Genomic DNA, 24,202 nt, shown 5'->3' on the forward strand with positions numbered 1-24,202 from the left:
GATAGAAGAAATGGCCAATCAAAGTGGATGTGGTTCCTCTTTACTTTCAAACATTCGCTAAAACAGTGGCTCTTTGGTGTTGTTTACTGCACTTCAATACAGCCATGAAAAATGACGTGGATGGCAATGGTCCCGAGCAAGTCTCAAACCCAGACTGATGTCAGGGTTTTCTCCATCATAATGTACCTGGCGATGGGCAATACTGCTTCAGAATGCTGACTGAGCAGCCCAGAGAGTTCTTCCTCACTTTTTCTCGGTGAAGCGAGTATCTTGTCTGCTAACACAGTAAAGAACTTCAGGATAAGCCACTGTGAAGCTGAGTTGGGGTTTATTAAGTAAAGTATGGAGCTTGTCACAAGAACCATAGTGTGTGCTTAGATTTAAACATATTATTAAAGCATGGTGTCATGGCGTCAGATGCATGGTGGGCACTAGAAATTTTGCAAGGCTTACAGTACTCTATTCTAGAATGTCTCCAAACCTGCTAGTAGTCTTCTTCCTTCGTGTGTGTGTGTGTGTGTGTGTGTGTGTGTGTGTGTGTTGGCACCTGTGTGCCACAGCAGTTGGGGGCAGCTTATAGTTTGCCAAGATTAAGGACAATTTTCATCAGAGGTTAAAAGAAAAAAAAACAAAAAAACAAAAAAAAAAAACAGGCAAGCTGTAAATCTCAGTGGCTTCCCCAGGGGAGGAAAATTGAAGGGGGAAGGGAAAAAGCCATGCTAGCTTGGCAGATAAGCAACCACATGGCAGGGAAAGAACACTTTAGAGAAAAGGTTAGGAGGCCTAAAATGTCAGGGAAACCCAAAGTATAAAGACATAGAAATAAGAAAATGGAAGTTTCAGAAAAAAAAAAAAAAAAAAAAAAAAAAAAAAAAACAGGCAAATATACAATGCTGCATGTTATGGTCCAGGATTCTGTATTAGGGATTTTGGAAAGGGAAAGTATGCTATCTCATTACAGCACTAATTTTTCCATTCATCTCTGTAGCATGGCTTGCGGTGAGATGGTTTCTATTGACAGCCCTTGACCAAGTCACCCAGCTGGTTTCCACATCAGCTGAGGAATTTTTAAAATCTTCTGCCCTAACCTTATCACTCTGCCTCAGTATCTTGAGCAAGATCTCTCACAGAACATGAAGCTCGCCTTTTGGCTAGGCTTTGCGGGCTCACTAACAGGCTCCCAGGACCCACTATCCACTTCCCCCAGTGCTTGTTTTGGTGATAGGGATGAGTGTCCGTGCCTGCCGATTTCTTCCATGGTTTCTAGAAACACCAGCTCATGCCCTTGTTTCGGCAGAGCAAGTGCTTTTTATCCACTGAGCCATCTTTCGGCCATAGTGATGTCTTTAACAAGTGTCCTTGCTAGAATGAGTGACTCCTATGGTCTGTTTCCATAGCAACCACTGCTTAGCATATTATGTTGGGGTTGTACATGTCTTGCTTACTGAATATTCGACCTATTTTATCTAAAAATCTATCTGTGTTTCATTGTTTCGGATAACGTAGAGAAGTAGATTTTCAGTAAATCTCGCCTCAATTGAAGGCCAAACATTCTGTGGACAAACAGCAGTGGGTGTCATATGTTGGGAATCTAGCAATTGCATACAATGGCTGCTGGAGGAGACCTGGTTTCCTGCCTCATTCACTGTGTAGCTGCTCTTGTCAGTATGGAAGTTTCCAGCCATCTCTGCTGCCTGAGAATGTGAGGAAAGAGTTACAAAGGAAATTCTAAGGTCCTAGAGTGAAGTGAAGGATTTCTTTAATTTGCATATTTGCATATTAATTATGTCTTGCCATGATAACACGGGGTGTATGGGGTTAAACGATATGGCGTTTAACATGAATTTCACCTGTTTTATTCATCCGCTGAGAACAAGTTGTGCTTCCTGAGGTTTGCTAGAGCATTTGCTTCTTAGCTGTTTGCAATCTTAGGAGTTATTGATTAAAAAAAGAAAAAAAATATATATGTAAGATAGTACACTTGGGTCAAGTTCTTCACATTGGTCTTTGAGGCGGTTTTTGTAATTACTCTAATGTTAGAAGTTGATACCTCTTAGAATCTAGTGCCTAGTTATCTACTATGACCTAGAGAATAAGAATAGGAAAGTGCAGCTGGGGTGGTAGTGTCTGTCTATGGATTCCTAGCACCTAGGCAGCTGACATAGGGGGATAATGAATTCAGAACCAGTCTGGGCTGCATAGTGAAACACTGTCTAGAAATAAGTAAGTAAAGACAAAGTAGAAAATGAGAAATGTTATTTAAATTTAAAACTTCATTTTATTTTTACGTGTATGTATACGTGTGTGTATATGATAAACAGGTTTGTGTGTGCCCACACTTGGGTTCTTGGAGGCTGGAAGAGGGCTTCCACTGTTTTTTTCTCTTTCTTTTAACCTTCCAGCTTTAATTTGGGATCTCCCATTGACTTGTAGCTACATATTTCGACTAGCCAGGCTGGCCAGCAAGCTCCTTGACTCTGCTTGTCTCTGTCCCACAATGCTGGCTTACAAATACATGAGACCATGCCTGGCTTATTTGCATGGATGCTAGGATTTTAACTCAGGTAGGTCCTCATGATTATAGAGGAAGTGCTCATAAATACTGAGCTATTTCTTCAGCCTGAGAAATTATAGCGTAAGTCAACCATATTGTCTTATACAGTGTCTTGTTTGTTTAAAACTAACTTCAAAGCCTAGTATATGGAAATCATAGATATTTTCTGCTTCATTGGTTTTTCAGTGTTAAAAACTTAAGGATGGAGATCTAAAGTAATCTAAATCACTTAAGGCAGGGCTGTTCTGTTTTGTTTGTTTTTTTTAATTTCTATAGTCATGTAGTCTTTTCCTTATCCTAAGATAGTCTCTAAATAGCAAGCCAATATAAAATGAAGCTGCTGAGGTTGAGAGTTAGTTGGGGATAGGTGGGGACAGCTGGAGGTGCCATGGTGGGCTGAATTAAGGTGTGACAGTGAAAGGCAGTGTTGACAGATAAGGAGGGATACCACTTTCAGAACTGGATGTGACTTGGGATACTGTCCTTCCTTTTATGGGATGAACGTGTCTGTCATGCCCACACAAAGAACAGTAAAGCTGGAAGCAGGCCAAGTTCTTTTCCTTCTTCCAGGAGAATCTTCATTCCCAAACGACCCTGTGATAATAACATAAAAAATAGAGTGTCTTGGGCTATTAGCGTGGGCTAAAAAAAAGATGAGGACACTTGAGGTGTGAGAATGCGCTAGAGATAAGGTATGGGTGCAGCCACTGTGATTCATGGAGCAGCAGCCCAGTCGAGTGAGAATGAGGAGGATGTTCAGGAGGTAGCTAATAATTCTCTTCTCTCCAGTGCGCTCTGTCGCTTACTGCAATGCACTGATTAGGGCTGAAAACGGCCCAATGAATTATGCAAAAACTGCATCTGCAGAAGAGGCTGCCTTGCAACCTAATGCAGCACAGATGGAAAGACCCTCTTTTAATCATTGTTCCCACAGCATTTTTTTTTTTTTTTTTTTTGAGGAACAAGCACTCAGAAGTAGAAGCGAATAGCCTTCAACAGCAAATGAATTCCTTCTGCACAGAGGAACTGAGAGGTATTTGTGATGCAGATGGCTGCTCTGGGTTGGAGTGTGCATCCTTATCATTTGAGATTTATAGAAGCAGAATGGAAATACTTGCTTTTAAGATGGTTCCACTAGAAGAATTACGCCTGCTCGCCTGGCCCAACATGCATTATTATTATTATTTTCAAAAATGGTGACAATGAACGTTTAAATGCCAATTCACTCCAATCAAGAAAACATGCAAATTACCTCTCTCTGATCCTTAGTTACTACTGAAGAGATGGAATTAGTTAGCATGCCCTCACTTTTATTAGCATAATATTAATGCAAATGATCAGTAAGGGTTTTTTTTCTTTTTTCTTGAAAAAGAAAGAGCCATAAAAAACAATTAATAACAGCTTATTTCCTCAGTAAGGAAGAAAAAATACCATTTATGATTAGACCTTTAACTCTGTTATCTGTTATCCTCCTCCTTGGACCTAAAGGGGTACCCAGTTCTAAAATAAGCTTCAGTTTCGCTCTTGCTCTCACGGGCCGCAGACAATTAAACGGAAGCATTTCAGAACCAACATGGTCTGCTGTTACCTGGAGGCAGGTCCTTGAAAACCATGGCAAGGTGTGCCATGTCCAAGTGTTTGGGAGGCTGCTTCAGGAGGATGGAGCCATTCAAGGCCAGCTGGAATTCCTCACAAGACCCGGTCTCAAAATAGTAGTGGCAACAGCAGTAAACTCAAAACTGTGCAATAGGTTGTGTTTTGAAGACACTGCTTCTTAAAGGAGGGGGGAAAAAAGAAGTGATACTTAGCAGCAGCTCCAGGTGCAATAAAGGGCTGAGTCCCAGCAAAGAGGTTACTGTGAAGAGGACACTGATTCTTTATTTGCTTAGAGGAAATGGGCTTAAACTAAAGGGAAGTGAGGTTGAATTAAACAACAGGAAGACAGTGTTGGCTTCAGAGAGTTTTATAAAATTAGAACAAGGTGTAGGAAGAGGCTGGAATTTCCCTCTTACCTCCTCACTGTACTACAATTGTTCGCCACCCCCCATGCGTTCTGGCCCAGCTCCAGCGCCTACTGTATCTATCCACAGTCAACCTGAACACACAGTACGGCTCCTCCCCCACCCTGCCCCACATTGTTCTTTCCAAGACCTCTTTAAACAATGGGGAGTCTGATCCAAGGTAGAATCCAGTGCCTCTTTAGACTCTGGACATCACCACGCACAGTACTTTGCAGCTAACATGGAATCAGTATCTGCTGAATGAATGTCTGAATCACTGCTTGCAAGTCTATGCATTATTAACCAGAGCCCCGGTTCTGTAGCTTCACTGTACCCAGAGGCGTTGCCACTGTACGAACCCCAGTGCATTTTGTGTCATATTCATTACTTAAAGTTCAAACCTAGGGGCTGGGAATGTAGCTCAGTGGCATAGCTTGTGCTTAGCAGACACAAGATCAGTGGTTCTCAACCTTCCTAATGCTGGGACCCTCTAATACAGCTCCTCATGTTATGGTGACCCCCAAGCATAAAATTATTTTGTTGCTACTTCATGACTCTTAATTTTGCTGCTTGTTATGAATCGTAGTGTAAACATCTGATATGCGAGTATCAGATAGGCAAGTCCAAAGGGGTTGAGACCCAAAGGTGGAGAAGCACTGCTCTGAATTCAATTACCAGCAAACACACCCATACCCACACGTACGCCCACGCATACATGCACACACGAAATAAATGAATATTCACCTCCCTTTAAATCATAATTATTTTTAAAATAGAGCTTAAATGCTGCATTCAAATTAATATTTATAAAGGAGGGGTAATGAATAAATGTAGTCACAGTTGTTTAATGGAACTGTATTGATGAGGTGATTAGATTTAAAAAATGATCTTTCCTGGGCTGGTGCGAAGAGCTCTGTGAACAAAGTGTTTTCCACACAAGCATGAGGACCTAGTTCAGCTCCCAAAGCCCAAGGAAATAAGCGGAGGAGGCAGAGCTAGGTAGATCTGGGCTTCCTGTCCACTGTCCAGCCGTTTAGCCTAGCCTAACCCATGTGGTGGGTTTAAGGCCGATGAGAGAAGTCCAGTTTTACCCTCTGCCTTCTACACATACTTGAGTGTGCTTGTGTCACCCGTGTGAACCCTCCCTCCACCCCACACACTTAACATGTGTGCACTGACTTTCCTTTATTAGAAGAGTTTGCATATGCAAATATGTTTAGGAGCTTGAAGGAAAAGGAGATCCTGGCTGCTCGCAGGTAGGGCGGAGGAGAGAGTTTACCGTAGATTTGAGGACGAGCATAGCCAGAGGCATCTGGAAGGATCCAGAGTGAACAAGGTCCTGAGCCAACCATGTGAGGAGAGGAGTGAGGGGAGAGCAGAGACCGAAAGGCCAGGAGGACAAAAGGGAAAACAGGGCGGGCATAGCCAAAATGGCAGGATTATATATAGAAGGGCAGTTTGGGGGTGAGCAGCCCCGCCTCTGGGCTGAAGTTGGAGGTAGAGGGCAGGGTATTTAGGCACTTCAACCATTTGTCCTGGGTTTGAGACCTAACAGGGCTCACACCAGCTGAAAGTCGTACCTCTTAGTGTACAGAAACTGCATTGGGAAACAACTAGCTTCTCTGGTGACAGGGGACCCTCAACAGCCTACATTCAAACACGGGATGAAAAAAAAATAAGAAAATAAATGAAGACATCTAAGTATTGGGGCCTGTACCTCAGCACAGGGGTTCTCAGCCTGTCGACTGCGACCCGTTTGGGGTTAAATGACCCTTTTCCAGCAGTTGCACATCAGATAACCTGCATATCAGATATTTATATTATGATTAACAACAGTAGCAGAGTTACAGTTAAGTAGTAGCAATGACGTAATTTTACGGTTGGGGTCACCACAGCATGAAGAACTGTTTATTAAAGGGTCACAGCGTTAGGAAGGCTGAGAACTACTGGCTTAGCATATCAACTTAGATCTTTTTGTAGATGCATCCTCGTAACCGCAAAGGAAGTTGGTTCTTTGATGCCATCGTCTCCATTGGCATCTATGCACGGTTCCTTCTGCATGAGGGTGTTGACTGTGCTCTAATGGGGATGTCATACTTCATTGGAACCTATTCAGTCTGTTCTGGGCTTAGAGTTCTCTGCTTGCTTTTCAACAGCATACTCATTAGTGTCTTATAGGGTGATGGCTTTCTGAGACAACACATTTTTTTTTTCTTTTATGTCTTGGTGAACTTGGGACATATATGAGTCCTAAGAACTGTGACTAGTGTCAGATTTGGGTCTCAGGAAGCTTGGTTTTGGAGTTGTCATTTTGTGCAGCAATAAATATCAGTCGCTTTGGATTATTCCTTTATGGGGACTTAACAAGAAAGCAATCTGGGCCCGCAGCAATTACAGAGCAGAGTGACAAATACAGAAGACTGGAGATGGAAATTCTTGAGTGGGAAATTCTGTCCCAAGCCACAGTTCATTTAATGGACTTTGTAAATGAAGCTCAAGCCAGTAACTCAAAAATCAAAACATTCCAGCCCAGTCTATTCCAGAGATACATTAATTGGGTATTTGTATGCTGAGGAATGGCGGTACAAAAATATTACAGATCCTTGTTTCCCATGTTTACTTATTAAACCGTCATGTTTAATAAGAGCCAAAGTTTTTTCTGCACAATGAAAACACTACAATTCTTCCTTACGTAGCCCTTTATTGTGCAAAATGTGTTCATACACACACACCACACACACACTCACACACTCGTATTCACACTCCCACACACACCGTTTACTGTAGGAGCTCACCTCCTGTTACCCACAGGTTCAGTAGCTGTGAGGCAGATTGCATATTCCTAGCGAGGAATAGCATTAGTTATGCTGGAGATTTCTAGTTCTTCTACTTTCAACATTTCCTCTTTTCTCACCTAACGCATTTATGTCTCCCTCAGAGAGGAATGCGCCTCACTGCTAGATACCCTGACTATCCTCTAAACAGTTTATTGTCTATTATTATTATTATTATTAAAATAGTAATCCTACACTTCTCCATTTCTACACTGTAGTTTTGAGTTGGAGATTGTGCTTCATTCCGTAGGCATTTTTATCCTTCATAGGCTTTTTAGGCTGCCTGTCTTCTAATCTGTTGGATCAGCTCAGAATCCAACACATGCTAAGAAAATAAAAATGGACCTTTGTAATATTATTAAACCAAACAACTTTCTAAATGGAGGGAACCTTGGAATAAAAGGATCTATTGAACAGTTATAGATAGTACTCCGAGAAAGGACCAGGTCCTTGGGTAAGAGAGTTTACCTTCAGGTAACAAGGCTGTGGAGCAAATGGACAAAAACAAAAACAAAACAACAACAACAACAACAAAAAACTCACTGGACCTAAAGCTAGGAATATGTGTATAAGGAAAAACTGGAGATAGAAAGCGTGAGTTGGTTTTGTTGAATCTCCATTGGCTGAAGAAGTGAGGGACAGGATAAGGAAGTACAGAAGCCTTGGGGCAGGAAGACAGCACCTGAGCAAGTGTACCCATCGCTTCTGCATTGGTTGAAGGTGCAGGCGAACTGCGATGGTACGTGGGAAGCCTTGGGACATGCTGGACCTGCACTGGCGTTTAAACCTGGATTTGCAACTGTGTCAGGCTCTTGCTTTCAAGGCTATAGCTGTTCTAATATTTTCCCCAATCTTCCTTTTCACCCTCTAGTTTGTTATTAAATTCAGAATATCTGAATTTTTTTTATTATCAACTTCAATGTAAAAGGAATAATTATCTTGAAGTAGTCATAACATGTGCTTTGTGACTGTCGGCTGAACATACTTTGAAGGAAACACAGGTTAAGGTGTCTCCTTTTTCTAAGCTGGACGTTATTTCTCCATCCTCTCTACTTCCAGGTCGAGCTGACTGCAGCACTTGACCTATAGAAAGAAATGCTTCCTGACCTCCTGCCTTTTATGATGTTTGAAGGTCACTTGGAACTACCAGTGAAATTATGGTTTGCAGCCTCCTGGCTGCAGACTTTTTTTCCTAATGTTGCATTTGCCACAGTGTGGCTGACGTTCTGAAGTGTCCTGTTTTACCAATGGGTAACATTACTCTTTATGTGCGTTCTTTCCCTTTTTACAGTCTAACACAAACACAGATATCCTTTCAGTTTTAATGTTTCTTCCCAGTGTTTATCTGCCTATTGGAAGCTTGGCTGTATACTCATATAGCTTTCCTGACGTACAAGGTGACTTTCCCAATTTACTGGCATAATTAGAAAAAACTAAGAAGGGTGAACAGTTCCTTTATCTTGTCCATAACATGCCTGTGTGCTTAACTTTATTATCCAGAGATGATGCTTTTTTAAAATTTTTATTTTTTTCTTTACAATTTATTTATTATATATCCCAATTGAAGACGCCTCCCTCAACTACCCCAGTCCCACCCTCACTCCCTCTTCTCCTTATCCCCTTACCCTAGTCCACTGAAAAGGGGGAGTTCTCCACTATTGCCATCTGCTCATAGCTTGCTAAGTCTCATCAGGACTGCCTGGATCCTCTTCCTCCATGGCCTGGCTTCATCATCATGGACGAGTAATCAGAGAGGAACCAACTGAGCTCATGAAAGAGGCAGCTTTATTCGTAATAGCCAGAATCTGGAAACAACCTAGATGTCCCTCAACTGAGGAATGGATACAGAAATTGTGGTACATCTACACAATGGAATACTACTCAGCTATTAAAAACAAGAAAATCATGAAATTTGCAGGCAAGTGGATAGAACTGGAAGAGATCATCCTGAATGAGGTACCCCAGAAACAGAAACAAAAAGACAGGTGTGGTATACACTCACTAACATGCGGCTATTAGCCATAGAATACAGGACAGCCATCTACAGACCTAAAGAAGCTAAACACTAAGGAGGACCCGAGGGAGGATGCTTAAATCTCCTTCAGAATGGCAAACAGGACAGACACCAGAAGCAGTGGAAAAGAGGAAGCTGTAAGAGAGTCTATTATAGAGGGTCCTCTGAAAGGATTCATCCAACAGGGATTGAAGCAGATGCTGAGATTTTGCTTTTTATATATTTATATTTTAGAAAAGCATGTGAAACTTGATGTCAGTGCACATGAAAGTGTCCCTGCAGGGCAAGACTTTGCCCATAATTTAGTGTTATTGTCTTTAGTACTATTTTAATTTCAAAGACATTGTTTGCAATTTTGTTTTGTCTTATAGACACTTTGTTACTATTTATTTAAAGTTGTTGTAAGTCAAGAACAAATGTCTTTATAAATCGGTGAGATATCAGAACAGTATACTTTAGGGCCTGGAGTATGCATAGTCAATGATGGAGGGCTGGCCTAGGCTAGCATGCGTGAGGCTAGCATTTGATCCTTGGTAGAAAGAGCAGGGAGGGGAAGAGGTAAGAGTTATATATAGCAAGAGATTCCCTGAAAAAAAAGGACAGAGAGAGAGAGAGGAAAGGGAGATGAAAGGAGAGAGAGGCTATTTGAGGGGAGAGGGTGAGAAGAGAGAATATGAATGAGAATGAATATAAGACTATGAATGAGAATGTGAAGGAATTTACAGATCTGCTGTCACTCAGCACATAGAAGCTCCTGGTCAACATCCACTGTCTATTTTCTAGATCTCAAATCTTGAAGTTAATAATTAAGTATTTATTTATTTATTTATTTATTAAAGATATGATCTCAATGTGCCATAGACTGGCCTCCAACTCAACACAGCAGGGGGTGATCTTAAATTCTCTGGCTCCCCCAGTTTTTACTTCCAGAGTACTGGGTTCACAGGCGTATACCATCAGACATGCCTGGTTTATGCAGTATTGAGGACCAAACCCTAGGCTTTCTGTGTGCTTGGCAAGCACACTGGCAACCAGACTGCACTCTTTGCCCCTGTTGCTAAGTCTTATGGGAAACTTTTACCTTGGTGTTTTTGTACCTGTTTGTGTTAATCCCTCTTTAAAGGGTGCTGCCAAATTGAACTTTCAAGATTTTGAGAACTAATAAAAGTGGTGAGAGGGGATTTATATGTTGAGTCTGGGAATGTCAGCAGGTGGAATGGCCTTTGGTTTTTGTTAGCAAGCCTTTGAGTTGAGTCACCTCTGAAAGTGTTTTGATAACTTAATAGTCTCCCCAGAAGGAAAGCAGGAGCAGAACTTTGAAAAGTAAAGAGGGGAGAAATGCAATTTCTAAGTGCAGTGAAAATAAATGGAAGAAAGGTTGATTAAAGCTTTGAACACTGATCACTATCTTTAAAAGCATTGGATGGGCATGAAAAAGAACACTACGTACTTGATAATTATGCGGAAGCCAGGTTCCATCTCAGAAAAGGAAAGCTTTAAGAGTGGGTTTCAGGCACACCCATGAAGGCTGGGAAAAAGAAACTCAGGGAGGAAGGCATTCCAAGGAGGTTTTCTTAAAACATCAGTATGGCTACAACAAAATGCCCCAAACTGAGTGGATTATTAAAAAACGAAAACAAAGAAACAAACGAAACCCAGAATTTTCTTATAGTCCTGAATATTGAAAAAACCTAAGATCTTGAAGATACTGTCTGGGCCAGGCATGTTGGCCTATACCTATGATCCCAGCTGAGGCAGGAAGGTCCTGAGTTCCAGGTCTGTCTAGACTATCCAGCAGAACAAGGTCATAAAAAAGGGGAGGGGGAAAAGATTCTGCCTTCTCTCTGTGTCTTCAGATGGTAGAAGAGACAATGCAGTTTCCTTGGGCTTCTTTATAAGGACATTTGTCCATTTTCCTGAGGCCCCAGTTTCTGTTATCATTGCGTTGAGTATAAGGATGTTGATGGTTGTATTTGGGGGTAAAGCCTCTATTTAGACCGTAGCGAGGAGCTATGTAGGCAACCTCAAATAACTGATCCAAACCTGGGAGTATGGCATCAGTTGAGGATGAGCGCTTAACAGTGACAGTACCATGAGAGAGGAAGTGAAAATTCTCACTGTGGAAGGTGTGGTAGCTACCTCAGGGCCTGAGTCTGTGTTAGGAAGTGAGTATCACAGAGGTCACGACGGGTGTGCACACTAAGGCGTTTGTCTGATGACTGTCATTCAGGAATTGCTGGAATATTCTACTTACATCTGGTGTGGGTGTCATTCATCGTATGCCTAAAGTATTGGAGGGCTTGACTGAACGGCCATCTATGATAAGGTGCTCGCCTCAGAAGAGTGCATTCAGTGAACATAGTTTGTTATTACAGAGCTTGAAGTACCAGAATAGAACATTGGCGTGCAAGTTTTATAAACCACAGGTCTTTCTTTGTTCTTGCTCTTTAATGTTGGCTCCAGTCTGGCTCCATCTTCCCCTCCTTGTGTACTCTTCTGTCCCTTTAGGAAGCCTCCTTTCAGTTGGACGTTTGAGAGAAGTGTCACTGAGACATAAGACAATGCTTTTGTCAATGTCAGGGTCTCTCACGTCTCCCACTTCTCTGCTGGTTGCTTTTCATGTCTCCACTTTCAGTGTAGTTTTATGTAACTAAAAACAAAACAAAACGAAACAAAAAAACTCTGGAAATCAAATGGGGGCTGTTCTTTCAGAAACAAGTTGAATTTCATAAATTAATAATTGAAAAGCTCATAAGTATCTGGGATGGCAAATAATGCTTGAACCTAAGGAGACTAAGATGAAGAGAATCATGAGAGCTGGAGACCTGAGTATGAGCAGCCATCAGAGTGCAGGATGCGGTCAGGGCTGTGGGAAGTCTGCAGGGCAAGATGATGCCAGCTCCCATGGGGGTAGGGAGGAAGCACCAAGAGATGAGTTGAGTCATGGCAGCTGGAAAACGGATTATGCTGTACAGTTTTGCACAGAATGCAAAGTAGCTGCTGGTGTTTATTTCCCATGTGTCTGTACAGCTGCCAGGACCAAAAGAGGAAGGGATCCTGAAGACATGACTGTAGGTCCTGGTCTCTGTGGATTGGAGTCCTGGAGACATAATATGTGGGGTAAATGTGCAAACCGCACTTGGTATTCTTTGAACCAACATCTCACAATCCTGGGATTTTTATATCCAGCTGCAATATTCTTATCTTCAACCTTGGAAGATACTTTTGGAAATTAAGAGCTTTGTTCCCATTTAGCTAGTTGTATCGTTATATCTATAAGTTAGGAGGAAGTACCATTCCCCAGGACAGTTTGGGGGAACTGAGAAATAAACAGAAGCCACATCTACCAGGAACCAGTGCTCTAAACAGGACCTGGGTCTGTGATCAGTTTCAGGGCTCCTGAGTCTGTACTTTAGAGGGGAATGGAGGACAGCAACCTGCCCCCTAGCCATATCTCCCAAGTCCTCTTCATGCCTTCCCTAACTTCTTAATAGATCTCATGGCAGTTTCTTTCTGCTTTTCTGCTTATTCTTGTAGTGATGTTGACATAGAATAGAAAGTTTTTAAGGCAAAACAAAAGGAACAACAATTACAAAATTCCAAACATGCATGAGCTTATCTTAGTCATATTTTTTGGTGAAAGCGATACAGCCAAGTATTCAAAGCTACTTCTGATCTTTGCCAATATGCTTTTTTTCCTCAGCTTTGTTCAGGTAAATTCTTGGTAGATAGAAGATAATCCATTCATTTGCTCATTGTTTTTCTGTGTAAAGCCAGGTGTGGTTGAGCACATCTATAGTCCCAGTCAGCACCCAGAAGGATGATGTGGAGTGAGTGATTCTGAGTTCTAGGATAGCCTGGGATATATGCCAACACTCCTCCTTTCCTCTTCCATTCCCATAAAACCTTCATTTTCTGTTGCTTTGCTGTATGCCACAATTGGATGGATACTGTGAACAATCATAAAACAATACATAAGATGTCCAGTACTTACCTTTAAAGGAAAATCTGAAAGAAATGAATCAATTTTATTTTTCCTCTATGCAAATTGTAAAAGATAGCAGTTTACTTGAAAAGTGAAAATTAACTTAGTAGTTCTTAAGAGGATGGCAATTAGACTGAGGAGAGAGAGAAACAGAGAGAGAGTGTATGAGTGTTCACTTACGGTTTTTCCCCTGGCGCGTTGTCCCCTGGGTGGTGGGAGGGGCACTGTGGTATAGTTTGCTAACCAGTTTCCTTCTGCCTTTAGCCATTGCCAGGCTTCTTTGTTCCTTGATGCCGAGCTATACCTAATAATTACTACTTTCAGCTAACCCATAGCCACCATTCACTTTCAAAGGAAAGTAAATAACTTGTGTCATTCATAGGCTGCAGCTCTTCACAGCCATTGTAACTGAGCAGCTTCTGATGGCCTGATACACAGTATTAATAGCCTTGTCACTTATTGTAGTACTGATAACTTCCTTAATATCTTTGCTGCAATGAAAGGAAACCATTGATTAGAAGCCCATGTAACACAGAGGTAATGCAGATGAAGAAGAAAAAAAATTTATAAACTTAGAAAAAATGTTTTAAAACAAAGTTTTATTTTATTTATTTTTTCCTCCTGGAGTTTCTTTGTGTACCCTTGCCTGTCCTGGACATGCTTTGTAGACCACACAGGCCTCTAACTGAAAGAGAGCTGCTGCCTCTGGAGTACAGCATGCCTGACTTTGTTTGGTTTTTAATGGGTTATATTTGAAGTCATGGTCTAAGAGGACATTAATTATGTTTTAGAACAGGCACTAGAAAATGCATTAGTCATGCCAAAAGGTATCTGGAAGGCCAGTGGCAGAAGTGGATAAAGAGAAGTTACCAAGGGCTTAAAAATCTAAAGGGAGAAATTTACTGAAGCAAGCTGCACGAAAGGCAGAGGGTGAGTCCTGGAAAGGTAATCACACCCTTGAAAAAGAATGTCCTGTTCAAGTCATATATTTTACTGCAAATGCAGATGCAGGTCATCTGGATAAGGTGTCATAGGATTTTTAGAATATATGTTCCAGATAATAATATTTGACACTTTAAGTCATTGGGGTCTGCCCCATGTGTGAGCTTTTAGCTTTTGTTTTAGACTTTTTGCCTCTATATCCCATTTCCTGACAGATCAGCATTGTGAAATCATTAACCAAGTGTAAATACTTTTCTTCTGGAGTTACTTTGGAACTGAGCAGGTATATGGGAGTGTGTGTGTGAGTTGGGGGGGTACAAACTGGGTGGTGATGCTGACCTGCCAAAGGGCCTTGGAAGAATAAGGCATGAAAGGTTTAAGCAGCATGTTGGAGAAGTTCGGGGACAAGGGAGGGCAGTGGCTGGGTTGGTGCTGTCAGTTCACCTGGGAGTTAAGGGTAGGCCAAGGCAGCAGTCTTCTGTGAAGATTGGGTTGTATTGTTTGCAGTTGTGGAAAAGGTAATCTGGAAAGTGGCAGCTATATGGTCTGGGAATAGGAGAGGGAGGATAATGAAAGTCACAAAAAAGGGATAACACAAGGTGACCTCAGGAAGACAGATGAAAAGTAGGAGGATAGTGATCATGAAAATGAGAAGAAACCCTAGGCCAGCAAAAAAGCCCAGTGATGCTATGATAAGGAGGTGAAAGCAGTACTTAACAAGGTAAGTGGTGATGCTGGTTGAGCAGTGGCTTCAGAATTTTCCCAGAAGGAAAACATTTACAATGACTTCTGAGTTGGGTCTTTTAGGATGGCAAAGGAGGGGAGGAGAAAGGAATTAACTAAGCTTGTAAAATTTAGAAAAATGAAAAAAAGACTCTTTGATATTCATTGAGGTTTAAAGGTGGTTAAGCATGGGTTTTACCAGGCCCTTACCAGAAAAGGAAAAAGGAGAACTCTGAGAGGATCAGAGGACATGGTCCTTGAAGCTTGACTGACAGCAGTTGGAGCCATTAGTAGGACTTTGTTAAGGCCCAGTCCCATCAGATTCAAGTGGCCTTTTATCCTGGGGGGAGGAAAGTCCTTGTATTCTCTCCTACGATTTATTATAAGCTAATAGGTCCGATTACAGCCTTTTGTAAAAAATATTTTTATTTTAATTTTTATTCATTACACTTTATTCATTTTGTATCCCCCCATAAACCGCTCCCAATCTCACCCTCCCTCCCTGATTACAAGCCTTTTTAATTCCTCCTAAGAGGCAAGTAATCATGTAGTTCTAGCAGATTCTTGCCCTACCATCTTCTCTGCCACCAGCTGCTATGTAGCATGGTTCTGTAGTGGCTGCTAACTATGGTGGAGTCTGGCCTGGCAGTGCCTGGACTTGGTAAAGGCCTAATTCTACTTAAAGAGTACAGCAGATGGTTAGAATGATAAAAATGGCTTTGCCAAGTTAGGTCAAAGATCACAGACCTTTGCATTCCTTGATGAAGGTAGATAACTTGTCTAGTTAACATTAGTTTGAATTAGATTTGAGACAAGCCAAACACATAGAAAGGTAGACGACTCCAGATGGGCCCTTGGCCCCAACAAGCACATCAGAAAGAAGAATGTTTTCCTCTGGAGTGAGTATCGCTTCTAGCTGTTCGCTGAGTTTCCAAAAGAAGTCATGATGTGAGTGTGGAGAGAGAGAGACTACATCTGGGTAAGGGGAAGAGGCACTCCACTCGGAGAGGTTCCATTGAGGAAGGAACCTAAGCTTGAAAGGTAGAGATGGAAAGGGGAAAGTTAGAGGCTCAATAGATGGATAGGAAGTTGGTGCCAGAGAGAAAGGATGAGCAGAGGGAGAAAGAGAGGGGGAGGTGAGAGAGAGGGAGGTTGATCCCTAGGCTGAGCAGAAATTTGAATGCATCCCAAGAAAAATCATCATGACCATCATTTGGAGCTGGGTTTAAGGAAGAAAACCTACTGCAAGTAGGTCTAGGAAGGAATTTATTAGATCTTTCCAGTGATGGAAAGTCCTGTGTCAAGTTTGTGAAAACTGGAATGTAGGAATCTTGGAGTTCTTTAAGAACAGAGACATGGAATGATGTTGTCATAGTCAACATGCCATTAAGGGGCCAGCATTGTCTTATAAGAATGTACAGAGGACACATGTTGCTGCAAAAGAAAATAAGCTAGTTCTTTATGGGGTTCTAAAGATGAAATTTAAACTAATTATGAAAAGCATGTCCCAGAGATGAGCCAGAGTGAACGAAGAGTGTATAACTCATGGTGGCTCAGCTGTGGAGCAATGTGTAATATTTCTCCTGTGGGCAGTGGACCACCCATTTGTCTGCCAGAGACCAGGGGCTAACATTCTTGGGTATTCACCAAGAATAAAGATGAGGTAGCTCATGACATTGAAACCCAGTTTTGCTTTAGAGTCACCTACATTGCTGGGACCAAAAATGTTAACTGGTCAGGTTGAACCTGACCTTAAAAGGGAATTTATAAGCTGAATTTGGATATGAGTTTGCCATGAGGAAAAAGGAGCAACTCATTATCAGAGAAAAGTGAAAGTCTGGTCACCTGCTCTCACAGCTCATTTTGTCTGGCTGAGAGAACGATAGCCATGCAAACAGTGGCCACACACACTGAGTAGTAGATGCTGAGAAAGAGGGTTTGACTCAGCAGGCATCAACCATGAACTCTTTGGTCCCTCCAACTCCTGATAGAAGAAAGAGAAATGAGAGGACTAAGAGAAGAGGGACCTTTTAAGAGGGAACTAACATACTTTTAAGACAATTATTAAAAGGGAGGGGACCCATAAAAATAAGAATAGCCTCCCCTTATAGTATGGATGGTAGCTGGCTGCCCTCCGTCATCTAGTACATTCAGGTTCTACCAAAAAGCTGCCTTTCTCCAGAAACCTACAGTTGTGAACAAGATGTAAGGCATTTGTAAAAGGACAGAAAGGAGCTCTTTAGTTTTTGCCCTATAGGTCAAGGGTATCCCAGAGTCCCAGGCCTTTGAGTCTCACTGGAGAGAAGCCCTGGCCAGAGACCTTCAGTTGTTGGCCGGTCATTTGGCTGATCACTATAAGTACGATGGAGAAGAGAGACAAAGAGAGCCTGTAGAAGCCTCGAGCACATTTTGTAAAATGGAGTTTGGGAGGTCAGTGGCATGAATGGGTGTAAACAGATTTTATCAAGGACATGATAAACAGTGAATTTACTGAAAAGCACTGCAAAAGAGGCATCGCAGAAGAGACCCTGCCACCAAGAGGGAGTTCTTTCTATGATAGTTACTTCCTCTTATTTGTGGGCCATTTGGGCAAGATGCATACCTTGGTAGATAGGTGGGCATCTCATTCTCTCATTAAGAAGTGCCTATCACAGAACACATTCTATTTCTTGAGACTGGACGTATGGAGGGGATAGGAGTTAAACTTCATATGTCTGTAAATAGTATCATAAGTCACCAGGGTCAGTTTCTCGTCACTGCCCAGTTGTAAAGTTTGGGATTTAGCGTTTGTTTTTGGCTTTTTTGCCCCTGCTTTTTTTTTTTTTTTTTTTTTTTTTGTGCCAGATGGAAATAGAGTAGATGTGGTGGTTTGAATGAAATGGCCCCCATAGGGTCATATATTTGAATACTTGGTCCCCAGTTGGTAGAACTGTTTGGGAAGGATTAGGAGGTGTGGCCTTGGGGAGGAAAGTATGTCACTGGGTGTGGGCTTTGAGGTTTTAGTAGCACACACATCATTCCCAGTTCTTTTTCTGCCTCATGCTTATGGATAAGATGTAACATTTCTGCTATCACTCCCATACCATACCTACCTGCTGGCTGCCATGCTTCCCACCATGATGGTCATGAACTCCTCCTCTGGAACTGTAAGCCCACATTAAAGGCTTACTTCTGTAAGTTGCATTGGTCATGGTATCTCTTCTCAGTAATAGAAAAGTAGCGACAGCAGTAGATGACTTTGCTAGACCCATAGGAAGGCAGCACAAAGACACATAGGCAAAATGTGAAGTGCAAAGCTTTTCCTCCGACTTGGCTGCCTCTGGGATGTGCCATGTGCATTTAGGATATGTCTTTCCACCAAAAATAACCTGATCAAGAAGATTTCTTTCAGTTGTACCCAGTACCTTATCTCTTATTTGATTATATACCCAGTCAACTTAGACGGTACCGTAACAGTTAGTATAATTGCCATTTAAGGATGATATCTATAGGCTGTGTTATCAAGATAAATTTGGTCTAGTTATCCATGAAAATCCATCTGTTGAGACAGAAGTAAGTTCTACCCTTCTGTGACTGTGTAATATAATAAACTGACCCCTGATAAAGAAATATGTCTGTTAATCCAAGTTTTTTCATTCCTTTGCTAAGTTACCTTGCGATTTAGTCCTGAGACCTTATTGCCCCATCCAGAACATGGAGAGAGAGATTTAAAGCCTAAGTAATAATACTAAGTTTTTTAGTTTGTTTCAATAAATGTGATAAATAAATAAATAAACAAATAAACAAACGTAACCATTATGGTTGGTAACAATATTGTAGTCTGAGTTGAAACCTTTTCTCTAATTAGAGAAAGAAAAAAAAAACCCACAAAAATAAACTTCCCTCTTCTGTTTTATGTCCTCCACTGTAGTTACTTCTCGTTATTTCTAGTATTGAAATAAAAGTAAGGTGAGAAGGGAAGCTTCAAGGTGGCTCAGAAACTGAAAATACTTGTTGTACAAGCCTGATGGCCTGAGTTTAGCTTCTCATCCTCAAACCTATAGAAACAGAAGTAACTCCCAAAAGTTCTCTGACCACCACAGGCCATGGCACATGTGTGTGTACACGCATGCACAAACACAATGATAGTGATGATGATGAAGATAATACTAATAGTAAAAGTAATAAAGGTAGGACAAGAAAGACAATGTTAGATGTCTTTTTTTTTTTTTTACATATTTAGAAAGGATGGTTTTTAAAGAAAATAAATATAGAACCATGGTCTAAAAGGAATCAAAAAGTCACAAAATTTTTGCCTCTAAAAGGGACAGGAAAAGGGGTCAGACTTGAAATGAAGCATTGCACACAGACCTGAAGGGAAGGAGGATCATCTCTGCCTTCCAAAGGTCCTCTGACATGCACCAACCCACCGACAGTGGAAAGATTGACAGGAGAAAGGGTTTGCGAATGTGCTTAATGTGCTGTGTGCATCAGAGGCCCTCAAGATGTGTAACTCAGAGAGGGTCAGGTGAATGAAGCATAAGACTCTCTTAGAGTGGAGAAAAAAATAGAGCCAGGGAGCTGGTTGACATCTTCTGGGGGTAGTAAATGACTTTCAGGAGAAATGAATGGGCCCCAAAGAACAGACCACAGATTGGGACCAGCTTGCTCTCAGCCCTGGGATGGCAGCTACCAGTTAAGGAAGCAGGATGTTGCTATAAATCTTCTGCAGACAGATTTTTCTCTAGAAATCCTGCAAATCATGTCATCATGAAAATTGATGGAGATTCCATCTGAGTACAGTGGGAGTTGGTGCCTTTTCCTCTCCAGTGGTTGATATTTCCTGGTTACTTGGTGAGGTACCTAGGGAAAGTGCTTAAGAAGGATATATTTTGTTGAGAAGCAGTTTACTCTGTCAGACAAGAGGATATGAAAGAGTCCTTGTGTGCTTTGGGGCAGAAGATAGAAGAGAAAATTAGATAGCCCTTGCTTTAGAGGACGGCCCCAAAGCCTTCCACTTTCTCTTAATTCAAAAGCACACCAAAACCAAACTGTGAAGTATTAAGCCTTAAGGATGAACGGTACAAAAAATAAAAAATTTGACCAGATTGCTAAATATGCATTCCAGTTCACATATCCAATAGTTACAAATACATCTGCCTTGTGGTGACATTAGAATGAGATCATGGATGACAGAGGGAAGTATGTATTATCAAACACTGTGCCAAAGGAGAAAGTTGGTCTCCCCCTTTTTAGGACTGGATATGTGTGAATGATTAAGGACATTGGCAAGGTGGGGCTTTTGCAATGATATTTTTATTCTTTGTCATCATACTATAAATTAAATATAAAGATACCATTGGAATTGGTCCCAGTAGTTTATATATATATATATGAAAGTCTGCAAAACTGAGCAAAAACAAACAAAGAAGTAGGTCAAGAGGCACAAGGAAAGCATTCCCGCTTCTCTCAGTAGAGATTTCTGGAACACCGCCCACAGACAAAGATGCACTTTTTTCAGATCCAGTGGAAGTGTTTTTGAGAAGTGGGAGAGTGGTGATTTTCAAAGTGTGGTCGGGGACATGGGGGAATAAAAGAATCGTTTCAGGGAACTTGAGATCTAAGCTGTCTTCACAGTGTCACTAGGACCCTATGCTTCTTTGTTTATCATTCTATCATGAGAATATAGTAGGGGATCTCAGGACACATGGGATGTAGCCAGAGACTGACTGCAGGAGCAGATGCTAGCATCCAGATGGCATCCGAGAAGCTGGACATTAAGGCAGTTCTACAAAGAACAGCGCTGCTTGCTCATCTCACTTTTTGTTCATTTGTTTTTGGTTTGCTTGGAAAGGTGTAGCCACTTTCTTCTTCTTCTTCTTCTTCTTCTTCTTCTTCTTCTTCCTTCTCTTTCCCCTCTCTCCTCCTCCTTTTTCTTTTCCTCCTCCTCCTTCATTTTCTCTTTCTTCTTCTCCTCGTCTTTTTCCTTTTTGTTCTTGTTTTTCTTGTGGTTACTTTTCTTGTTCTTCTTCTTAGGAAATGAATTATCCTTATTTTTTCACTTACAACATCTAATATTATAATAACAATAGATAATACACCCTTAAGGGAAAGCTTTCTGGGTATTCTTAAAGATTTTGTAACTGTAAAGGAGCTCTGGTATTCTCGTTTGAGAGTTGCACTAGAGGATAAGTGATTCCTCTGAGCCTTAGAAGAGAGCACAAGTACCTTATTACAACAGAAGGGAGGGAGTCGTGTGTAGTTACTGGTACAGTGGTTGGGAAGAACACTCATGGCTGTGACCTTCTCATTGCTAAGCATGAGCCAGTCTCGAAGGAATTCAGACTGTCGGAGTTTTTGTTTTCTTGATGCTTTTGCTTGTTTCGGGTGGTGAGGGTTAAATACAGGGTCTCCTAGCTAACATATTTATCATGGATCTCTGATGGTATCTGAATCTCTAGTGGTATTGTTAGTACTCTATTTTATAGGTAGGAAAATTGAGGAGTACAGGTTAGTGATTTACCAAAGATCATGGAGTTAGGTAGAGATAGGTTCATTTGGTGCTTTGCTGACCACGTTGACCCTGGGAAGAGTCACTGATCAGTCAACCATGGTATCATAAATGGTACCAATGGTGTGGTGACACATGCCTAGAATCTAAGTACTTGGGAGGCCATAGGTCTGATGCAAGTTCAAGGACAGTCTGGTCTTCAAACTAAGTATAAGGCCAGTCAAGGTTATCTAGCAAGACTGTATCTCAAAAAGAAAAACACAAACAAAAGGAAGAATAAACATTCCTAACACCTTGAAGAGTACAGATACCTTTTAAATTTTCTGGTCAGCTGGAGAAATTATTTCAGCAAAATAAAATAAGTTATACCTGGGGAAAATACAGTAAAATAAAGGTTTTCCAGTTATCTTTATATGTTTAGAAGACATGCTGGCAAGGTGAAAAGGAACATTCCAGGAAAGCCCAGAAGAGTCTACGAAGTCAGTATTTCTTGGTGTTTTTGGAAGCCATGAACAAAAGGCAAAGTGATAATGCAAGTATTAGGAAGAGCATGATGTGCACAGCAAGCCTGGAAGCAACTGTCTGTCCAGAAAGACCAGCAACTTCTCTGAAAGAACCATCTTCGGTTTGATGTAGGTCTGCTTGAAGCACGAGCTCCCTGTGGCATACTCTCTGCTTCTTTGGTTTCAGCACCACATATTTGCTGAGATCGTGTGGACATGAAATCTCTTTCTGATCTACCTCATTACGCATTGCAGATGGTGCTTTATGGTTTTGAACTCAATTTTCAGGATGAGCATTAATAGAAAAGACATTAGTCCTCAAAGCACAAAAAGAGAAAAAAGGAGTAACTGGCCACTTACTAGGACACTTTCAGGAAGACTCCAGAATTTTAGATATTGACCATCTGAAGGATAAATGTTAAGTATCTTAGCTGGCCACACCTGAAATAAATGTTTGCATTAAAAGAAAAAAAGGATAGGCTGACAGAATCCAGCAAAGAGGAGGCTATTAATAAACATTTGCTGTCTCCCATTCCTTACTCTAATATTTACAATGGAAAATATGGTCCACCAGTATTTACCAGTTTTGCAAAAGGAAAGAAAAAGTGAAAAAAAGTAACTTTTAGATTATCAAAAATCAGTTCAGTACCCACCTCTTACCCAAGTCACAATATTGAGTCATTTCATCAGCACTGAGCTATAAGACTGATACATTTATATAACAGTGCTATAACTCAATACCCTCAAATTTTTCTGCACATGCTATCTTAATGGGAATTTACCAGAAATTTCTTGCCAGAATAAACACATTCCTTCAGGAGTAAAAGGCTGCACCTCTTTCCTATGAGCAGATAAACCAAATAATTTGGCATTAGTTATTATACTTCTCAGAGTTCACAGGACACATTTTGGTCTCCAACAAGGGCACGATAAGAGCTAGAGGTACAAAACAGAACAAAAAAATGTAGCAGCCAACTTTATACTCTAGTTAGAGAGAAAACAAAAGCAAAGACTTGATGCCTGTATAGTTAACATGGCATAAACAACAGCAAAAATGAACAGGGGAATATCTGTGAATCGACTTTAGTTATCCTGACAGCTATCCTGACAAAGGAGGTGGACCACACACAGGTTAATGGACCTCCTGATCCTTTAAATGTAAACATTTATGAGGCAGGTACCATTTTATAAACAATTTACAAATCAAGGTAGAAGATCCTACAGTGACAATCCTGACAATTCAGGGATAAATGATGTCAGTCACTGGGCTTGGGAGTTACACAATGACATAAATAGGATGAGTGGGGAAAAAAGAGAGGCAGTAGCTTTTAAGGATGGAGAAGGCTGACGATGGACAATGGCGACTGGATGAAGGAGATGCACCAACCTTCCTCTACTTCCCCTGTTAACCCCTGTTCGTGAAATCCACCCATCACACTCCAAGGTTGCTGTTAAAGAAAGGGGTATTTGTGGGGTCGGGGCATCACTCCATAGCCCACAGGAGTCTTAAATTTGCAATACTGCTGACTCGGTTTACTGAGTGTTGAGATTGTTAGGGTAAGGTGCCATACCCTACTCCAAGGAGAGATTTTAAAGATTCTTCTTTTCATTCTCACAAGCAGCGTTAATAGAGTCTTCAAGATCTAGAGAACCAGCCCTCGCTAATAAAACTTGTGTACTAGTACATCTTGGCTCTGTTCCATTTATTTGCAAGATCTTTGACTTTTTTGTTTTAACTATTTGTAATTAAATAGATTTGCCAGCGTTTAAGGTCCTGTTCCCTCATACAGTGTTAAGATCCCACTCTTTAAGTAATTATCGGAAAGACCAGTTTAAACATGAGAATATCACTCATGGGTTACTACAGAATGTTATTTTATTATGTTTCTCTATATTGTCAATATGCATAGGAAATAAAACCAGTGTAGCAAGTAGTGCTTCCTAGCAGACCTTCTTGGGAGATTAAAAAAAAAAAAAGCACTTTGAAATTAGAATAATAAAACTCTTTCAACTGATTATTACCTGCCCTCATATAGTGCTTTTTAAAAAGAAAAGTATTTTATATAAAGCAAAACCACCAAAGATGAAAACGTTCCTCTTTGAAGTGCTGAACTGCTGTTTTCTTTCTATCTGTAAATAATAAATAAAATTTAATTT

General features: G+C 41.0%; 1 protein-coding gene across 4 annotated transcripts in view; it reads left to right on the forward strand.

Moving 5' to 3' along the window:
- Arhgap18 (Rho GTPase activating protein 18) overlaps positions 1 to 24,202 on the forward strand; it is a 209,479-nt gene that overhangs the window by 113,401 nt on the left and 71,876 nt on the right. The window contains exon 2 of one of the 4 annotated variants that reach the window (XM_060373720.1): positions 3,514 to 3,587. The exons of the other annotated variants lie outside the window; for them this stretch is intronic. The gene's annotated coding sequence lies outside the window, so the exon portion shown is untranslated. The remainder of the gene's footprint in view (positions 1 to 3,513; positions 3,588 to 24,202) is intronic. 4 annotated transcript variants of the gene reach the window in all.

The sequence above is a fragment of the Meriones unguiculatus genome, chromosome 20 (assembly GCF_030254825.1).
Source record: "Meriones unguiculatus strain TT.TT164.6M chromosome 20, Bangor_MerUng_6.1, whole genome shotgun sequence".
NCBI lineage: Eukaryota > Metazoa > Chordata > Mammalia > Rodentia > Muridae > Meriones > Meriones unguiculatus.